Source organism: Corvus kubaryi, unplaced genomic scaffold, assembly GCF_017639235.1.
Source record: "Corvus kubaryi isolate FWS band 111438036 unplaced genomic scaffold, C.kubaryi_AGA036_p1.0 71, whole genome shotgun sequence".
Classification (NCBI taxonomy): Eukaryota; Metazoa; Chordata; class Aves; order Passeriformes; family Corvidae; genus Corvus; species Corvus kubaryi.
Window position 1 is genome coordinate 14,272,055 of NW_024582059.1, and position 22,198 is coordinate 14,294,252.

The window sequence follows — 22,198 nt, forward strand, 5'->3', positions numbered from 1 at the left end:
TTACAGACCCAAGTAAGGATAAAATAAAGGGTTCGCATGAAATTCAACTACGAGATACAGACTGGAAGATACAGACTGGAATAACGCTCCCTCCCTGCACAAAGCACCTGAAACTCAGGAGACCCCAGATGAAGAAGTGTTGCCTTTGTTTGAGCAGTTAGCTTTTCACAACTCTAGTGTGAATTTTTCCAGTAGATTGTTTGGGGGTTTGGTTAGGGATTTTTCGAATGTTTGCAAACTTTCAGTGTTTAAAACAATTCTATGTCAAGAGTTTCCATGGCTGAACTATATAGTTTGTAAAAAAAATACTTGAATTTCTTTAGCCTTCATGAGATAGTTTTTAGTCACTCTAATACTTGAAGCCCTGGAAGAATCATAGAACAATTGTTCTCTGCCAAAATCTCATTTCACAGTCCTCCAGCCATTGCTTTTCCAACTTGAAAAATCCTAAAGTGCTTGATCACTCCCTGTGCTGAGGGTCTTCCATAATTTGATTGTCCTTGATATGTGTAGAAATCCCTCTCCTTAAGAGTGGGTTGTCAAAATATGTCTTTTGGAATTTTTTCCAGTAATGTTACTCAAATATAAGGCTGACAGAAATACAGTGTTCAAGATGTGGGAGGCATGAATTTATACAGTGCTACATAATGACTTCTACCTTGGTACCTACTCCTTCATAAAAATTCCTAACCTTACATCTGCTTTCAGAACTGCTACTGATCATTAACCTAATGTTGAGATATCACTATTTCAGCCCCAACCTCTCCCTCTTGAAAGACTAACCTAAAGCTGATGACCCATTACTAAGTGTGCAGTTAGGATTGGGGTTTTTTTGTCCCCAGTATCCTTCACTTTGGGTGCTTGGGTCCTTTTTACCCTGAATTTGATTTTTTTACTATCCAACCACCCAGAATTGTGACATAATGACATTGCTCCCAATTCACAGGTAAGAAACAGAAGAATGAAGATTATACAGGGATTTCAAAAGGGCAGAGGGCAAAATATGGGTCAGCCACATCCTCACTTTTCCTCAATGTGAGAAAGCCCTATTCTTCTCAAACTCCTTTGATGTTCCTGTACACCCACAGTGCTTGAGGGGATCCACACAAAAGCAGCTATTTCCCTTTGCTTCCAGCACTGGGAAGAATGTATACAAAAGGGAAAAAAAGCCCCACAAGTAAACACAGGGGTGGAAGATGAGATCTGAGAGATTTTAAAGATGGAAGGACAGCCAAACAAGTCCTTAAAGTGCCAGAAATTGGTTCCAAGGAGAGGCATTTATGGCCTTAATACCAAGATGTTCAAAAACATCTGTCAAAGCAGTTAGTCAAGTTAAATCTAAAGAATCACCTTTCTTGTAACCAGCTGGCTGATGAATATGAAATAGGGAATATGGAGTCACTTGAGCCACAGGAAGGAGACATAACTGGGATGAGGAGACCAGGAGAGGGCTCTGAAGGTGAGAATTTGGTGTTCTACCAGCAGGAGAGCAGGTGTGTGCTCATTGCCAATGTCCCTGGCAAGGCTGCAGTGGGCTGGTATGAGCCCCCCAGCTATGAACAGACAGGAAACCTGCTCCTGCAGCCTGGCCATGGGGAGATCAGCAGCTGTCCTGGTCTGGTGCTGCTGCACACCTTTGTGAAAAATCATCAGCTTTTAATATTGAAATTAATCTTGCTGCTGGCCCAGCTTCACGTTCAAAACCCCCTTCAGATACAGAGCTACAAAAGATGTGACAGCATTTGGGGAAGTAATTGAAAACGCTGCTGCCTGGACACAGGTTCGGGAAGCATATGGGCAATATCCTGCAAATAATTTCCATTTATAGCTGTTATTTCAGACCAGATCTTATGTATGTAACTGCAGCTTCTATTAGCTCCCTTTTTCTCCTACCTTCTCAAAACTTCCCATCTGTTTGGCTCTCAGATTAACTGGGCATTTTACCACAATGGGAAAGCTCCTCCAATCTATTATCTTGAAGGGAAATTTAGTTAGTAAATCAGATTTTCTGGGCTGCATGTTAACTCTTAGTTTTCTGCAGTTTACTATGATTCCCTGCAAAACAAGCTGCTATATGCCACACATGGAGACAGCCATGAGATTTCAGGATGTGCAGGTGTCTGTCTGAGACAGATGCCGAGGAGCAGCTACCCAGACATCTGCTGGGAGATCAATATAGCTGGCTGTGAGCAGTCCAGGAGACTTTTAGAAGGTGTTAAGAACAAATTCCTTGTCCAGGTGTTGCACAAACCAACCAGAGGAGAAGCACTACTGGACCTGTTGCTCATCAGTGCAGATGAGCTCATTAGTGGGGTTAAGACTTTGATGTCATCTACCCAGATTTTATAAGGCCTTCGACAGGGTCACACATGATACCTTTATCTCCAAATTGGAGAATCATGGGTTTGAATAAAGTGGATAAGGAATTGGCCTGGTGGACAAAACCAGAGGATTGTGGTCAACAGCTTGATGTCCAGGTGGAGGCTGGTGAGAAGTGGTGTCCCACAGTGCTCTGTCATTGTACAGGTGCTAATACCTTTATCAGTGACAGAGAACGTGAGATTGAGGGCAAATTGGCAAATTTGCAGATGACACAAAGCTGAGCAGTGCAGTTTACACAACAGAAGGAAGGGGTGCCAGCCAGAGGGACTTGGACAATCTTGAGAAGTGGACTCATGAGAACCTAATGGAGTTAAAAAGTGCAAGTGCAAAGTGCTGCACCTGGGTCAGGGCAATCCCAGACAGTATGGACTGGGAGAACTCATTAAGAGCAGCCCTGCAGACAAGGACTTGGAGGTTTTGGTGGATGAAAACTGACATGAGCCAGTAGTGCATGCATGTGGCCCAGAAAGCGACAGCATCCTGGGCTACGTCAGAAGAGGCAACGCCAGCAGGTAAAGGGAGGTGATTCTGCCCCTCTGCTCCACTATGGTAAGACCCCACCTGGAGTACTGCATGCATGTCTGGGGGTCCCCAGCACAAGAAAGACAGGAATTCGCCGAAGCAAGCCCAGAGGGGGCCATGGAGAAAATCAGAGGGCTGGAGAACCTGTCCTATGAAACAAGATGACGGAAATGGTATTGTTCAGCTTGGAGAAGATAAGGCTCTGGTGAGACCTTAAAGCAACCTTCCAGTACCTAAAGGGGTCTTATAAATAAAAGGGAAAGCCACTTTTTACACGGACAGGGAGTGGTTTTATATTAAAGGAAGAGACATTTAGTATAGATATTATTAAAAAATTCTTTACTTAGAGTGCAGTGAGGCACTGACAGAGGTTGCCAAGAGTAGCTGTGAATGCCCCATCACTGGAAGTGTTCAAGGCCAGATTGGATGGGGCTCTGAGCAACCTGATCTGGGGTGGTATCCCTGCCCATGGTAGGGGGCTTGGAACTAGATGATTTTTAAGGTCCCTTCCAACCCAAACCATTCTGTGATTCCATAAGCCCTGGTACTATATGGCAACTGCAGTCCAGAGTAAAATTGAATCTATCGTATCGCTGGCTTCTTGATCATAACCATTTTTCAGAGCTGAACTAAAGGCTCTCTCCAGGCAGAGAAATTTCTTTCTTGCTTGTAGGCATGTTTATTAAACTGTTTGTTGGACAAAACCAGGGATGTTGAATATTTTCTAAAGAATACAAGCAAAAACCCACAAGCAACAAAAGCTCTGTATTATCCATACTGGAAATTCCTATCAGGGACTCAATCTAGCCCAGGACAGAAATAAGATTAGTAGCAGATTCTCATGTCTAGAGGCAGACAAACACTTGGTTGGAGAAGAGCCCAAGGGCTTAACTAAACTGACTGAAGTAAAATAAAAGAGTCTTGGGAGACTCTGTGAGTTTGGGCTACACTCCATTTTGGGTTTCCTGCTGTGATTTTTGTCATGGTGCAAAATTTATGCTGCTCTCATACTCATCGTCAAGGGAAAAAAATTGCTTTCATAACCAGAAGTGCCTTCTGCTACATCTGCCTCCTGTGGCAGCACACAGCTGCCCCAAGCCTATGAAATATATTGCTGCCTCTTTTTCAACTTGTGCAGTGGATTCCCTGACTAGGGAATGTTTCTTCCTCGTGTGCGCAGTCTGACAGAATAAGACTTTGAGACTCTTTCAGCATGAGCTCCAGTGGTGCCTACACCCTGAGACAGAGGCTGTGGCACAGTCCCTTCCAGCCTGCACACCAGCTGATTTGATTTTCTATGTAACATAGCCTAGAGGAGCCACCTATGGCCCAGAACTCCAGACAATAATTAAGTTGTTAGTGGGTTGCCCCAGCATTACAGTAATTGATGATTAAAGTGTGTACAGGACACCACTGAGGCCTGGCACGCGATGAGGCTGATCAGTTGCTCTCCTCCAAAGCCACACCAGTGAGCAATTTTGTTCCATGCATTGTTCCAGGATGTTAACAGCTTCCCTGTTTCCTAATCAGCTGGGGCAATTTACACAGTCTCTGGCTGTGTTTTACATCAAAACTCATTTGATTCTCTGGTATGTTGCAATGCTGCTGGAGACAACCATCCTTCAAACGTGCTTTCCACACACATCATGCTCCTTCTTTACCAGTTTTAGATTAAAAGGGCAACACACAGCTGTGTGTGCTAATTGAGGAAGTCCTTATATATTACACTCAGTTTTGTTTCCCAATTCTCTTAACTTAACCCAGAGATGATATAGTAAAAGATTGATAATGAGAACGGTATCACTGAGCATGGGTTTGAGATGGAAATGATGAGATTTTGTCCTGTCTAATGCAAGCAGACAGACAGGAATCTGAACACCAGCTTAACCCAGCACTAGCTGATCTTTTTACATACCCAGAACACAGAAGGAACTTGTGACATTGCTGTGGGTAAACTTCTATTGCTACTTTATAGCTCACCAGCTCAGAACTTATGTCTGATAACAAAGACCTCAGATGGGAGGGGGAGATCTCCTTCATTCTGAAATACTGCCTAATTGGGACTGAAGTGCCTCATGACATACCCCAAGCAAATGCATTTGTATCAATAAATGCTTACCCATAGGCAGATGGCTGGAATTGCACAGTGGGAGTCCTTCTTGTAATCTGCTGCCACTAAGAGCCTTTTGAGTCGGATCCAAAACCTCTTCAAGTCAATGGGAGTTTTTTCAATTAACTTCAATAGCAGTTGGGTAGGATCCAGAGAATTAAGTGACCCTAGAGATGTATTCCAGGGGGGGAATTTCCAACTCCTTTGGGGTTTTTTTTTAGGCAGTTCTGAAACAAGAGAAGCTTAGTTTAAATTTTCAGAAATTCATGTTACAGGAATATCCTATTCCTGTTGAAGTGAGAGGAAATTTTGCCATTTATAAGAATTTATACTTATGACTGCCATTTACTCTACCCCAGGAATTTTAGCTCAGAAAACTGTTCAGATTGTCAAGCAGATTCTTTCAGTACCGAACAAGCAAGGCTAAAAATAAGTACTTAATCATTGCTCTTGAAATGCCCCCTAAAACTTCTCTAGTATCTGGAAACTTTCCACCACTTCATTTCTTGGGGGTTTATAGCAACCCTACCTATGAGATCTATTAACAACAGCCTTTCCATTCCTCCCACGCTTGAACTATTTTAAGACATTCTGCAGTTAAGCTCAAGTCCCCATAAGTTTTGTGTTAACCTGGTCTACACTTCTCAGATGTGGAGTGTGGCTATTTCCTGGCTTGGTTTTACTTCTGACAGAACAGAAAGACTTACTAAGTACTGCTAAGAGCTATGTCATGGCCCGCTGACAGTAATGCAGCTTTGACAAATTTATGTGCAAAAAAAAAAAAAAAAAGCAGGGGGGAAAGCTTGGTCAATGGTGAGCAGAATCAAAATGGTTCCTCAAGGTGACAGCCCACAAAAATAAAAGTAAAGCCTGTGCTGAAACCCTGTCAAACGGGATACTCTGTCTCCCACTCCTGCTGGGGAACAAGGGGATTGTATTCATTGGAAAGGAATCCTCAGGGGGGCAGGATATTGGGCAGCAGGATACACAGGTGTGCTAAGGATGCAGTCAACAGAAGTGGGGTGTTTAGGGAGCTTCTACCCCTCCACTTACCTCATGTCCTCAATTGCTGCACCTTCTGACGTGCTAAAGCTAAAGAGGTGCCTGGATGATTATTCCATATACAGCTAAAAGAAGCTAATCCGTGCTGATAGAGAGGTGTATACACCAAATCAATGATCTGTTTTTGTATCTGGTTTTGGTTTGACCTGAAAAATTCCAGACTGTCTTGGCTTTGGAAAAATGAGTCTCTTATTTCTTCCCAATCCCAAATTTTCCTTTTATTTATAAGTAGAATACTCAGAATACTCAAATTGAGTCATTTGGATTTTTTGAAGAGACAAAATGCTTTAAAAATTCTCTTTTAAAGAGTAAGAATTTGAGGGGTTTTTTGTTGTTGTTTAACCTGAATGCATATACTGTCCATTTTTCCTTTGTAAACTTCTGGAAAGCCTGCACAATCCTCTGGCTGGAAATGGTAGGTCGTGCCCACTTCTTCCTCAAGCCCACCTTTGTTCTGTGCCCTCCACAGGGAGAAGCACTGCCTGGGAAAGACCCATGGGAGACTGTGGCCGCAGATCTAGTAACAAGACCCCTACAGACCTCTACCAATTTGAGATTCTCCATCAGTTCGAGTCCCTTCTGCCTATTCAAGGCTAAAGTATTAACAGAATTGCTAATACTTTAAAGTATTAACGGAAGAAGTTAATATTCTGTTTCCTGACGTTCTCAGTGATATCATAGTCCTGGCTCACAAGTATCTCTGTAACGAGTTCCACAGAATCTAAATCTGAACATTCCTAGATGTGTGATGATAGACAAAAAGGCCCAACTTTGCAAAGAGTCAAACACTAAAAGGAGATTCTTCTGGAAGGCCATTTTATCTTTCACTTGCTTGTCCAGTCAATCTCATCCAATCTTCCAAACCGTGTCTGAGTGATTGAATATATTTCTGTGCTGTAAACACAGGACAAAGTCAGCGTAAAAGTCTAGCCATCAAGCTAGCTAGTTTGAAATCTTTTTCTGTATTTTGTGTTGACTGGAATGAGAAATAATTTATTTTTGGAGTACCAGATCACAGAAATAAATTTCTAAAACAAAACTCCTGCCCAACACAATTATTATTCAACTCATTTTAACAATTCGATAAATGCAGTGCAATGACTTCCGTTAGCTATTCTCCCAGCCAAGGTCTCTTACATCATTAAATATTATTGAGTTGGGTCTGCCATTTTGCTTGAAATTATGCGCCTGGCATTTTAGTCTATGGCCATAAATGCTGGAAATGTCAGTTATATAAGCATCCATCTTTTTCACTACTGTCTCCCATCAAACGTTAATGGTAGGAGCCTTAATCCATTCTACACAGTCCCAGATATCTACATTTGCTAGGAAAGGATCTGTAACAGAGTGCACTGACAACTCACAGTAAGTAATTACTCTCAGAAATATCTCAGTAAACTCAATTTGCTCCCAGAGGTCTTTTAAATTATATCTCGTTAGAGTGCAATGTTTTTTCAAATGACAAGGTCACACAAAAAAGCAAAACTCTATTTTATTTTTATCAGAGCTTTACTCCCCCCACCATAAAACTGTTATAACACATAATTCCAACCAGATAGAGATATTGTGTTTTACTGTTGGAGCCCAGGAAAGCCATAAAGCAAGCAGAATTGTTGTTTACAGTCACAATAAATTTGGAATATCGTAGAGCATTCTAGGTGAGGCAAACACATCTACTGATGTCAGCTGAGTGGGAGGAAGTAATTTTTTATTATTATTTTTTGAACTTTGCTGGTAAAATAAATTTATTTTGGATTTACACTAAAAAACATCTCATGAATCAGAAAAGATTCATCTCAAGCTATATTAATATAGCAGAACATACACTTTATCTCATCACCCTACTTATCTGCCTTGGTGCCTTTACAGCAAGAGGTTATACAAAAGCAACATGGATTATGTAGTTGACCAGCACTTCTAATTTTATTACAAGTCCTGATAGATAGCATTCTTTCTTATAATCCCAGTTTATGAAGCCATGTAATCAGGAAAGTAAAAAAATTACGCTACAAAAGCAGCAACATGATTGCATTTTTTGTAGGTAGAAAAGTTGCATCTTGTATTAATAGAGATTTTAATTTAACCAAAGAGGAGGTAGAAGCACTCAAGCAGACTCTTCATTAAATATATCCTTAATTTTGTTCTCATTTGAAAAACTACACCTTTAAGTGAATATGAGCTTTTATTCTTAAATCCAAGTTATCTGGAACATTAAAAGAGTACTCCAATTTGAAACCGAGCAGCACTGGTATATCTTAGCAAGTAACTACCTCCAAAGAAATTCTCCAAGGAATTCAGAGGATAGGAGTCTGCCATCACGGAAAATGCAGAGCCCAGTTTGAGAGCCACTATGCAGGGGATGGGATACACCATCATTCTGCAAGCAGGGGTAAGCCCAAGTCTTTCCATAAATGTACCTAAATGAACACACTTACTCATAGCAGAAGTCAAAAAGGCTGAAATAATTTTGGAAGAGTAGATGTTCCTCATAGTAGCTTTTTTAATCCTTCTTGTTCATTAGTATATTGTGCAGGAGTCATTTGGGAGACACTTGCAGGAAATTTAATGGGCATAGCAGAAAGACTGTCATAATAGTCAAGAAATATTCTAAGCAGCACTTTTGATTCTATAAATGCCACCATCTTGTGTTTGAATTATTTCCATTTTTTTTAATATGACAATCACAGGCTGAGAATTGCAAAAGGATACCTCCAACTGACAACCGTCTTACCATCTTTCCCAGAAAGTTTACCTTCTCCAAGCTCTGCCGATGAAAATAGGAGCCAACTTCTGACAAGGGATCTTCTCATGTTATATTTCCTTGCGTTGGCTTAGTCAAATACCCAAATTAATGCTTAAAAGTATAAACCTCAAAGCTATAAATTTAGCTTGAAACTGGAATAGAAAGACTGGAAAACCTTGTTTGAAGGTTTTTGAGAGTGAGAAAATTAAATTAATAAATTAATTTGCACCAATTTGATGGAAACTGAAATGTGAGCTTTCCAAGCACACCACAACTCAACTGTGTGTCGATAACACGAGCTCAGGCAAAAAAAGCACCCAGCACTTGTCCTTCAGACTCTCAGTGGGCTTTCTGAACCTGGGTTTTGCTGCTCTGTTTCTGTCAGCTATAAACCCATACCTCCCCGACAGGGGAGGGTGCAAGGACTTGAATAAAATCTTGCTGACATGCTGTGACTGCCTCTTGCTGCTACGATGGCATCTGCTGTTATTTGCTGCAGGTAGTAAGACATAACCTTATCCTGTTTCCTCAGAGCCAGTAGTGGCTGAAATACAGAAGAGTCTGTGTATGCAGGGGAGGGTGGAAGGACTCAGCAGAGAATTAAAACTTTGTCTTAAAGGTATCCTTTTAGAGGTGGTTAAGGGAATATAAGGGTGCCCCCTCAGGTGATACAGTGCTATCTGTTGAGAATATTTTTCAGATGGGCTCTCTGGACAGGTTATGCCAGTGAGAATTATGAAATCCTCTTTGAATAGGACAATGACAGAGTCAGGAGCTGGGCTGAGAAAACAGTTTCTCCTCTCCCAGTATTTCTCTGATCTTCACTAAGGATTCATGTCTATGAAGAAGCTTGTGGATACAAAGGCTCAGACTAGTATTTAAGGTATGTCCACTCTCTAAAAATACCCTGTGAAGAACCAGCAGGCAGCTGCTTGGGCAAAAAGCAGAAATCACAGTGGAAGAAAGCATCTTTCTCCTTCCGAGTTCTCTCTGTATATCAGGGCACAAAGACTTGGGGCTTTCTGTCCTTCCATCCCACACACATGACACTGTCTGTGAATTGCTTGGTGCAACAGTAAGTCATCCAAGAGAAAAAAGACAGAATAGAAAATTAAAAGTTGCCAGCAAAGAATGTAATAGATATAAGGTCATTTCCTGTACCTTATCCTATTGAGAGTACAATTTGCATTATCAGCAAATACTGTTCCAATCTCACCCCTTTTCGGCTCTTCTATGTAGAACAGCCTTAACAGAGTAAACACCTCCAAAGATTAATTTTAACAATGTCTGACCAAGCTACCCTGCTCAAAGCTTCTCAGTTGCTGAACTGCATGCTGACAACTCAGCAATGATTCAGACTGTTCAATAAAGCCTCAAATAGGTCAAATCTGCCATTGATCTGCATCAGGTAACTTCACGAATTGAAGTTTACACCCCTGCAGATGTGGTCCACCTGACTTCATGAAGAGAGTCTTTTTATTCCAGACATAAATTTGGCTATCAACAATAGAGGTGCTTTGATTCATATCAGCTTGGAGTTTGATCCCATGACTGCAAAAGAGCTGAGCTAATTTATGTCACTGGAGAAAACTGGGACAAATGGCTATACCTGTAAAACCATAGTCTGAGCTCCCTCTTTTTCAAATATCAAATATTTCAAAACCAACTCATAGTCTGAATTCTCTTTATTTTTTTTTTTTTTTGGCCCAGTTCTTTAGAGAATACCCACAAAATCCTGATATATTTTAAGAAAGCTAGAACTAACTGATAAAAAAGTTAAACAAACATAATTGGAATCCAGATTTATCTCTTTCTGTGGAAATATGCCTTGTGATTGAATTTGCTCGAGTTTTTTGCTGAGTTTTGACTTTTAGCTCAGACCTTCATTTTGTCTTGCTCCAAACGAAATCAGAATTTTTCAAAGCCAAAATGAAAACAACAGATTCAAGCTCTGGAGAATGACTTTGGCTTAAGGAGAACAAAGGCTTTAATAAAACCCTCAGTTTTCAGTAGAAAAGCACTAAGATGGAAAATTTTCAGCTAGCCCTGCCAAATAACTGCATCCTTTCTTTCTGACATTTTTACCTGGCTGGTAACGCTTCACTCCACAGTGAATCCCATTGATTTTCTCCAAGCGAAGCGATGTCTGTGCAGTCAGCAATACCAGACACTGATGCCTGAGCCATGCCACCCTGGGAGCGCTGTCAAGTGATGCCAGGCTCTACAGACTCATGAGGTAGGATTTCCTCTTGGTTTCTCCTCTGCTTTCTAAAACTGAAGGCGAAGGGTTAGTAGTTCACCACTGCCTTAATTTATCCAAGCAGAAAAGACATTCCTAGTGCTTCTAAGGTCCTTCAGTTTATCAGACACATCATTCCTACTTCTGCAGGCTGTAATTTGAACTCAGAATAATGGGACTAATAATGAAAAAAGAGACATATGTGTTTCCATTTGCTTTTTCATTTAAATGAGTTTATAACTGGCAGAATATCCACAGGTCTTGATGGAGGTTCTCTGAGAGTATCCAGAGGATGGTGGTCTCCTTATATTTTGAAGATATCTAGATCTTTAAATCTAGATCTGTAAATCCTTAAGTGTTCAAAATCAAGACTGAATATGTACTCTAAGGACTTTGAGTTAGTTCAGGTCCCAGTTGTTGGACTTGGAGCAGGATTCAGTGGTAAAATTTAATGCATTCTGCTCAGTTTAGAAGACCATCCCAGTCCGTTCTGCTTTAACAATGTACAAATCTATGCAGTGAGCAGCAGATGTAATCAAGCTTTGGCTACCCTTCCTCATTCTCCTGGTTGTATATTTTATTGCAACCCTACAGAGATATAAAAATTAAAAAAAAAAAAAACAACAAAACAGGAAGCCTGAAATCAAAATGATTAGATGAAAAGCAAACAAAACAAACCAAATGACCAAAGCTGCTGCTTTATTTTTTCATTTTTGCCTTTCCATCACTCCTGTTCTTTTTATTGTATAGATTCCAACTCAGAGCCTTTCAGAACCACCAGAAAACTGAAACTATCCTCTCTCTCAAAGTTCTACCACAAAAATCTAGGCTCTGCTGTCACTATGTCCCACTCAGACAAATAAGTCTTTCAACAGAGCATTTCGTCCTCCTTTTGCCATTCTCACTGTGACAATTCCCCCTAGGCTTTCACCAAATTGAAGGATGATCAGAATTTCTGTGGGGCGCTGTTAACAACTAAACACAGTGAGTATCTCGTGATGCAGTTTTGACTGCTGCTTGTATTTCACAAGTCCACGGAGAAAGATCACAGCCAGCTTGTTACCCCTTTTCAACTCTCTGCATTAGTTAGAAAAGTCACTATCTTCATGACCATGTGGTGGAGAAAATCTGCCACAACCTGCAGCAGGGTTAGCTGCTATGAGTCAAAGCGGTTGGGGGAAAAGCCATAATGGGATTATTTTTCCCCTGATTTTCCACTAGCCAGCAGTGTCAGAGTCAGAGCAGTGGTCAGGCAACTGCCCACACAGCCACTTTCAAACAAATCACATTGACTTCTACAAAATTCAGAGAAAAATCTTTTTATTCCTACAAAACTTCATCCAGATTACAATCCCTCTACTGTAACTGGATGCTGACCCATAAAGCACTACAAATGACGTTGAACTTGTGGCACTTTGAGTTGCTATAGCTAAGAATGGGTTATCATGACTTTAATGACCAATAGGACACACAAAACATCATAAACTTTAAACAGAATGACAAAGCCAGTCTTTATCCTTTCAAATAATCTGCATTTTTTTCTAGCTGTCTTGTCTATTTTCTCCTTGCCAGCTATATTGAGGGGCCATAAAGAGAAGGGAATGAGAATAGCCAGTAAATTAAAGTGCAGGCAACTGAAAAGGTCGAAGGAGTATGCTTTATTATTGTCTGTCTCTGAGTATACGGCACGTCAAACTTCATACACTGGTCTTTCAAGAAAATAGAAACAATGAGAAATCAATCAACATGCTTTGGCTGTACTAAAAACTATGAGATTAAAACCAATTGCGTCTCAAAATACCTGCAGATATCAAGAAAAAAACCCTCTCTTTCTCTCCACTGCTTTAACAGATGGGAACTCATCTGCTAAGTTCAGAGGAACTGAACAATGGAAGCTTGCATCTATTTCAGCAGTGCTGCTGAAAAAAATGAGATTGCACCCTCAGCTGCAGGTTGCTCACTTTTTTCATCCTGCAGTGTATCAGCATCAAGGCACAGATCCACGGCTCAGGGTGAGTCTGCTATTGTTAATGGCTTTGTTGCATTCAGTTTCAACCAGCAGAGGAAAATATTTGATCTCAAATGGGATGTCTTGGCTTTCTGGCCCGTGCGTCTCAGGAGTACCTGGCATGGCCAGCACTGGTCTTTGAAAGGTGCATTAAGCCAGTTATCATAACACACAGCACACAGGACACTTTGGTATCATTAACTGAGTAAAAAATGACTGCTCCCTTACTGAGAACAGCCTGCCTGCTTTTAGTCCCTCAAACTGCAGCTGCAGAAGGACATGTTCCTTTAATTACTCAAGCAAATAATTCGAAACAGGGGTGGCCAGATGAAGTGCATTTCCAGAAATCTGCTAATTTTGAATGTGACTGTGAGTATAAGTATAGAAAAGGAATTAGAGGGTGTTGACAGTTTTGAAACATGTTATTTGTGATCAAGTCCACCAAACACTAATGAGACACAATATCTTGCCTGCAGCACAGGCTGATGTATTTTTTGTCACATAATTATATATTACTGTGGCAGAACATATTTTCCACAATGATTTTCTTTCCACCTATCTATCTACCTATCATGGGGGAGTGGACCAGCAATTTGCAAAAAAACCCTGTGTTTAAAAGATGATAAAAAATAAGTAGTGTCTGGTCTTACAATTTCTCTTAAAAACCTGACTAAATTTCAAGCTCACTCATTCAGAATAAATACATTTTCTTCCACTTTTTCCTACGGGACGATACGGAAGCTGCTTTCACGGCTGCTGGATTAATCACCACCATAATTTTGTTCTCTTACAGAATCAAAAACTACTGTATTTTCATGCTGTAACCACAGTCCTGTGGTCACAAAATGGCACCACTCTTGTGAGTGTTCAAGGGTGTGAAATGGCCAGAGAAGACGCCTGTAGCTGGTGTAGCAATTAAGTAGTTCTTACATCTCACCAGATTTCAAAGAGGATGAAGGGTCGGTCCTCAGACACACCACAGGGTCTCTTCCTTCACTTGGAGGAAAAAAGACACATGCAACTTTTATTATGCTGTTAAACACACTGTCTTTTGTCATACTTTGGTCAGATGCAGAGATAATTTCACCAAATTCTAGTCCCTATACAATTATTTTCCCCTCTCAGTTATTGCTGTGACAGATAATGAAATATCATTCAACAGCACAGTTCTGCACTAAGCCTTACTGAAAATGAACTAGCAATCTTGTCTCAAGATTAAATGCTTTGGGGATTTAACTCAGGAGAAAATCTGTCTGTGGAACACACCATCCAAACCTGAGGGAGACACATCAGAAAGATAAAGCAGCACATAGATTTCTAGGGTAAGGAACATAAATCCTATAAAAAATCATGTTAGAAGTCGACCAGATTTTCCTGTAGTCCCATCTCAAAAAGCCTTTACACCAGTCTTTTCCAGCATGGGTCAACTCCCTCTTGGCCCTATTATCCTCAAACGTGCATCCAACAGGGAACACATCTATGAAGCTGCAGTATATTTCCTGGAGACTTTCACAAGTTTCTCTTTGTCCTGGGCTGTTATCTCCACATTACATAGAGTATGACAGTTCCCAGAAAGGATGCATGCCTTTTCATCCAGAACTTGATATATAGCAGAGATAGAAAAACTTACAGACCAGCACAGGAGGGATAAGGTGAATAGCAAGCAAAATGTCATTTTTGGGAAAAGGTACCAAAAGGCATTTTTGTACTCTCTTTTGTATCTTAACAAAACTAGTCGACACATTCCATAATAACATATAAGGATCACAGATAAAAATATAAAATCTGGGTAATGTATGTTATATGTTTCTATAACTTATTAGCACATACATTGCAATTATGCTAAAAACACATGTATGTAACTTTTTGTGATGGGGAATAACTATTCCTTCATAAAATTCTAGCTAAATTATGTCTTTGCAACCTCTTATCTGAATCACATCTGAACATCAAGCAGTGGTTTTTGTCCTATAAGACAAAAGAAAGTCTGGACTGATCATTACTCTAGGCTCTGCCACTGTCTGGCCCCAGGTAACAACGCTGGCCTTGCCATTCACCCTCATAAAGACCAGACCTTTGCCTCTTTGCTCAAGCTGCTCTTTCCAAACATCCCTTCTCTACTTCTTCCATCTGAAATTTAAATGCCTTGAACAGCCAACAGGACTTTTCTGGAGCTGCTGGTTACCCGTCCAAATGACTGAAAAGAAGAATTATCATAGAATGGTTTGGATCAGAAGGGACCTTAAAGATCATCCATGGGCAGGGACACCTTCCACTAGACCAGGTTGCTTAGAGCCCCATCCATCCTGGCCTTGAGAACTTCCATGCATGGGGCATCCACAGCTTCTCTGGGGAACCTATTCCAGTGTCTCGCCACCCTTATAATAAAGAATTTCTTCCTAATATCCAATCTAAATCTCTCTTCTTTGAATTTAAAAACATGATCCCTCATCCACTGTGTTCTGATAAAGTGGCCATCTCCAGCTTTCCTGTGGACCTCCTTTAAGTACTATAGCGCTGCTATAGGGTCTTCCCAGAGCCTTCTCCAGGCTGAACCACCCCAGCTCTCATCCTGTCCTCCCAGGGGAGGTGCTCCAGGCCCCTGATCATTTTTGTGGCCCTCCTCTGGTCCTGTTCTAACAGGTCCATGTCATTCTTAGGCTTGGGAACCCCAGAGCTGGATGCAGCCCTGCAGGTGGGGTCTCACCAGAGTGAAGTAGAAGGGCAGAACCACCTCCCTCAACCTGCTGGCCACGCTGCTTTGGATGCAGCTCAGAGTGCAGGTGGTTTTTAGGCTGTGAGTGCACATTGCTGGGTCATATTCAGTTTTCATCTACAGATTATCATTATTAATAATTAATCATACATTAATAATTATTACTATCAATATTTCATGATGCTACTGAGGGAGGACATAGTGAGTAATATAAAGTCAGTGTCTGTCATGACTGTTGCATACATTTTCTTCTTTTAATTTGAATTCTAGCAGGGTAACAAGGTGATAGGAGTTAGTGGTATTCCTAAATAAATGATGAATCAAGAGCTTCCATTGGGTAAACTGTAGAACAAACTGTGTTCAGCTTTTTCCCTACCTATTTATGACCTATAAAATTGGCTTTATTCCCCTGTATGAAAAAGATCAGCTCACAACCTCTCTTCCTTTTGGTTCAGGGTTGGCAGGAGATCATTGAAGGCTATGAACCAATAGGTCACAGAAAGAGAAAATCTGAGGGGAAATTCTCCCAGCCTTAACTGGTTGGAATATAAATTCAATTCTAGCCCAGCAATTAAAGCTTTAATTTTATCCCTTTGAAATCCTTCACTCGGTATTTGTCAGATATTTGCAGAAAGTTACCTTCTTCGGACTGAGCAGATTATCAGAGACTGCTAGAAAGAGACTGAACTTAGAGCATGGCTTCTAACAGAACTTTCTACTCTCTTCCTATTGAGTTTCTTGTCAGTCTGTGACTCGTATTTATCTTCTTTTCCTGCTTAATAAAGCTGCCATACTTATGACCGAAAATGCTAGGAAAGGCTTTGGTCTAATCAAAGTAAATCCCCTTTTCAATCTCCTTTGCATAGGCAGTTGTTCATCAGCAGAAAGCAGAGCTGGAGAACATGGCTGGGGAAGAAGAAAAGAAAATGTGTTTCCACTGGCTCCCAGGAAGCTGATTTTTACCAATATATTATATCCTGTTGCAAAAGGCTTCCTCACCGATCACAAATGATTTGTCCTTGCTGGTTGTAATCTAAATACCCAGATGTCCTTACTGAAGAGCCATTGCTGTATATATATTTTCCATCTGGGGCACCCATGGGGTTTTCTAGAAGACAACAGGTGAGAAACAAACACGCTGAAAAATGCATCTGTTGCTGACCAGGGAGGGGCCACTGCTCCCAGTACCAGCTGAATAGTGAGGATTGCAAGGACACACAGCAGGCAGACATTTCCCAGAGCCTGTGAACTGATGCACTTGCAGACACATCCAGATGTGTTGCTTCATGAATGAAAATTGGGTAAAATAGTCAGAGTTCCTCAAAACAAATGAAAACTACTAATTTTGCTTTTATATTTTAAGATTTTTTTCTAAAGGTTCTGGTGTTGACAAGAAGCAAGATTTTCCTGCTGTGGTTGGTGGCAGAATTACACAGGCATTTTGGAGTTCTCTTTTGTAGTCCTCAGAAAAGAAAATACAGTCCCTCAAAGGTTTCTGCTTAATTGGACTCAGGCCAAAACTTCTTTTTCTAGGTCAAACACTACTTTCTAATTCCAGATGTGAAATGCAAAGAGTGTCCTACCTTTGACAGCCTCAGAAACAGGAGTCTTTCATATCATGACTTGGCTTCATCTGAATCCTTTCAGGACAGACTAGTTCAAGTAAAGGACAAAGCAGAGGCTTGATCCCATATCCCTACACATACTGTCACTACAGAAGGCACATAACTGTGCAGTAAAAAATTAGCAGTAAAAACTCGAGCAAATCCAAAACCTGTCCACAAAGCATTTCAGTTTTAATGACAAGAATCTGTTTAGACAAATTCTCTATCATAAAAAAACTGTCTGATAGAGCCAAGGCAGCAAAGCTGCAGTGTTTTTCATCATCTGAGATGTTCCTCTTCTGGAAAGCACATCTGCTGAGATAAAGGGATAATTCTGTCGTGTTGGTGTCTTACAACAAAGACCTATGTGAAAATTTTCCATCAAAACCGATCAGGCAAACTGGGCTTTTGATTAAATAGGAAAAAAGCACAATTTTCCACTAGAAGAAAAATCACCCAAACCAAACAACCCCAAATGGAAAACCTCTCTAGGGCTTTGCTACTGCAGTGCTTCAAAATAAAATAAGTTCCTTCTCCTCCCCTGAGAGCCCACCCTACCTTGTTGGTCAAGCATCCCTGTTGATCTGTCCATCTCACAGATTAGGGATTACCCCTTGGATCTCTCTCCGAGGGATAATCACTAATCACTGAAAAAGTACTTCACAGAAGGTTTCCAGCATGGAAGAAGAGGGCTGTACAACTTCAGGAAGACGAAACCAAACATGGGGGTTCATCAGCTCATGTTTACTAGCATCATTCTAGATGTGTTCAGAGCTCACTGCAAAACTGATTCCTCTCCTACCCCTTCTCTAGTTATTTGAAAGTTGTGAGAACATGTAGTGGAAAAAAAGGTATTTCAAGCATCAGAAAAACAGACTAATGAAGATGTAAAGGGCTAGAGGTACATTTTTGTATGTTCCTGCCTTGAAATTGGATTCATTTATGTGCTCCTCTCTGACTTGCAAGCAGTTTACTGCACTTTTCTTTGCTCAGCCATCTATTCAGGCTGAATCACGTGCCATTTCTCCTCCTCAGTCCTCCATTCCCTCACCACCTACTTCTGTGTGAAACAGTATCCACCAAGAAACACTCCCTTGTGAAAAGCAGTTTCATCCTGACATGCTCCACCTAAATCAGGGATTAACAGGGAATATTATCCCTCACCAGGACCTCACAAAATATTAAACAAAGACATGGGTTCATCTAACCCTGTATGTAAGGAGCCTGTCTCTGGTGCTGCTGCAAAGAATTATGTCTGTCAGCACTTTCAAGGGGATAATAATCCACCTGATGATCAATCCAGCACACCAGACAGGGGACAGGGCACAAACTCGAGGGAAAATTTAATGAACTCTTGGCTTCTGCCCCTGTGCAGGTGATGTTTGTAGTCAGATCCACTCTCTTGCACTCTGGCTGTCTTTAGCTCATCACTTCCCCAAACCAGAAACTGCAGACACTGCATAAAAAAGCTCAGTGAATTATACTTTTTGCCTTTTTTTTTTTAATTTAAATGAGATTCATGTTTAAATCAGACTTTGGAGAGAGGTTCAAGGTTAATTCCTTTTTTTTTAATCCAAATCTGTCTCTCTCCGATCCTTCATTTCAACCTGCAAAAATACCTCTGCTCTGTGTTTTCTGACAGTTCTGACTTTATCTTCACCAGCTGCTGAGTTGCTTTGGACATACTTAGCCTGTTCTCAGCTAAGAAAGTCAGCCTTAACAAAAAAAAAAAAAAAAAAGAAAAGAAAAAGAAAAGAAAAGGAAGATATGGGAAACAGACAGGTGAAAGAGTGCTGATCTTGGGCCATTTTCTACCCCAGCCACTGGTGTAAGGTCAGCCCATTCTGAGAAAACAGCTCTCAAATACCATGCTGGGGGCAGCTCTGCCATTAATTATCTCCTGACTGGTTAATTTACATAAAGTCACTCTGCCCACTGGACGTGCTCTGCTGCATTAACCAAGCCCTCTATGTCATCAGCCTCTTGCCCACAACTACCAGTCCCACACTAGTCTGGGGTGGGATGCCTCTGCGTCCACGTGCTGCCAGCAAGGATAGGGAAGTAAAGTTACACAACCCAATTGTACCTTCCTTTTTCATGGCAAGCCTTTAAATTTTCCCTAATTTCCCTAGTAAGCCTGATGAGAGTATTTTGCTAGAAGAGGGCAGAAACCTGACCATCTTTCTCTGAAATGAAAAGGCCAGAAATGGTGAACAAAAGACTCTGCCCATGCCCATGGAAACCACCAAGAGAAGCTGCAAGTAGAGGAATGCTTTGACCACAGAGTCCCTAACTCTGGGCCCTTATGTCCATTGCTGTGGTGAAGGAATGGCACAGCAGGGAAAGTGTGGTCTGAGATACCGCATGCACCAAATCCCTTGGATTAGGTTCAGCAAGGGGATAGATTTGCTTTTGACTGCATAAATGAGGCTATCTCCTTCATTCTCAGTTTCTCTCCTGTCTGAAAACCTAATATTCTTGAAAATCAAAGGACAATTACTCCACAATATTGAAAAATCCAGCTGCATGGCACCGTCACAGCACCAGATGGTTGCTACCATGGCACATGGAGAACAGGGAGGTAATTCAAGACTGCCAGTATGGCTTCAGCAAGGGCAAGTCCTGCCTGACCAAAGTAGTGGCCTTCTGTAATGGAGTGACTCCATCAGGGGCAGGGTGAGAGCTACTGATGTCGTCTATATGGACTTCTGTTGGGCCTTTGACATGATTACCCCACCACATTCTTCTCTGTAAATGGGAGAGAAAGGGATTTGATGGGTGGGCCGTTAGATGGATAAGGAATTGATTGGATGGTGGCAACCAGAGGGCAGAAGTCAACCACCCAATATCCATCCATGACAAGTAGCGTCCCTCAAGGGTCTGTATTGGGACCAGTGATATTTAGGATCTTCATCAATGACACAGTGAGATCAAGTGCACCCTCACACCGAATTTGCAACTGAGCTGAGTGATGCAGTTCACACAGCTGAAGGATGGAATGCCATCCAAAGGGACCTGGAAAAGCTCAAGAAGTGGACCCATGGGAATGTCATGAGGTATAACAAAGCCAGATTCGAGGTCCTGCAGCTGGGTTGGGGAAATTCCCAATATCAACACAGGCTGGGGATGAACAGATCCAGAGCAGCCCTGCCCAGAAGGACTCGGGGGTGCTGGTGGGTGAGAGGCTGGGCATGATCCAGCAGTACACAGTCACAGCCCAGAAAGACAAACACAACCTGGGCTGCATCCAAAGCAGTGTGGCCAGCAGGGCGAGGGAGGGGATTCTGCCCCTCTGCTCTGCTCTGGTGACACCCCACCTGCAGTGCTGCATCTGGGGTCCCCACACAGGAAAGTCATGGACCATGGGAATAAGTCCAGAGGAGAGACACCAAGATGATCAGAGGGATGGAGAACCTCTCCTATGAAGACAGACTGTGAGAATTGGGATTGTTCAGCCTAGAGAAGAGAAGGCTTCAGAGTGACTTAATTGTGGCCTTCCAGTACCTGAAGGGAGCCTACAAGAAAGATGGAGAGGGAATTTTTGCAAGGACATGCAGTGACAGACAAGGGGGAAGGGCTTCAAACTGAGGAAGGGTAAGTCTAGATTAGATATAAGATAGAAATCTTTTACAACCACGGTGGTGAAACACTGGCACAGGTTTCCCAGAGAGGCGGTGGATGTCCCATTGATGGACACATTCAAGGTCAGGTTGGATGGGACTCTGAGCAAAAAGAACCTGTTGAAGATGTCCCTGCTCATTGCAGGGAGGTTGGAACTAGATGACCTTTAAGGGTCCCTTCCGACCCAAACCATTCTGTGATTTTACTACAGAGACAGTCCTGGCTCAGCCACAGGGAGAGGAGGGGAGCTGCTGACCCTGTGAGTTTGGTGGGCTATGGCAGCATAAACAACGAGCACCTATGAATTAAACTACTGTAGCAATGGACTCCCTCTTAGGTAGGGCTGAGCTTAGTCCAGCAAAATGAAGTTGCATATGACTTGAGTATTTAGACTGATAAATGTGAATATCTGTGCTATAATAAAGGAGCAATTTGTGTGAAGGGAAATTGCATTATGCTTATTCAAAGTCAAATTTATTTCTTCCCTTTCTTATTAAGGATCTAATTTTAAAAATCCCAGCCTCAGGTCGGGGTTATACTTATAGGGCTTACTTCATATGTGGCAGTGCAAAATTCAAAATTCCTACAAAATTCCTTGCTGTAGTCAATCAACAGCCTAAGCCCTCTACTTGGGCCAAGATTTTTTTTATTTTTCTTTTAATTAAAAAACAGCTAGAGGGCATGTAAGGCTTAAATTACTTGCATAGAGAAAAATGCTTCTCTAAGAAACTTATTAGGAGATATGGTTCAAGAGCAACAGAAGCTCTTCAGACTAAACAGAAGTTTAATTTTTTTGAGGTAATGGAGAGGAGGAGATATATTCTGGAGGGTTTTCTTCAGCTCATTTTGGACTGTCATTTTCTGCCCTGAAGCCGTAGTCGAGTTACCTCTGAGGAGATCAAGAGAGAGCGGGTCGGGGGAAGAGTCAGTCACTCAGCAGAATGGGGGGAGGACTTGTCTGTGTCGATCTACACCAGTGTGGGTTTGTTCAAAATATGCAAACCTTGGATCCAAGTCAGTTCCAAAAATACAGCCCAGTGATAGCTACAGCTCTTTGACTTGCACATCAGCTGGCATTTTTGTGTCATACATATTGTTGGTTGGCATAAAGCACCTGCAAGCTCTAATGCAAACAAGAGTGGCAAACAACCTCCCCTGCTCCCTAAAAAAATAAAAGGGAAAAAACCAAAA

At 41.5% G+C, this 22,198-nt stretch overlaps 1 long non-coding RNA gene across 1 annotated transcript in view; it reads right to left on the reverse strand.

Moving 5' to 3' along the window:
• LOC121675013 overlaps positions 1-22,198 on the reverse strand; it is a 226,850-nt gene that overhangs the window by 11,386 nt on the left and 193,266 nt on the right. Inside the window, exons 7-8 of the long non-coding RNA XR_006019921.1 lie at positions 10,905-11,093; positions 5,024-5,241 (exon numbers count right to left, since the gene is read on the reverse strand). This is a non-coding gene — a long non-coding RNA (uncharacterized LOC121675013). The remainder of the gene's footprint in view (positions 1-5,023; positions 5,242-10,904; positions 11,094-22,198) is intronic.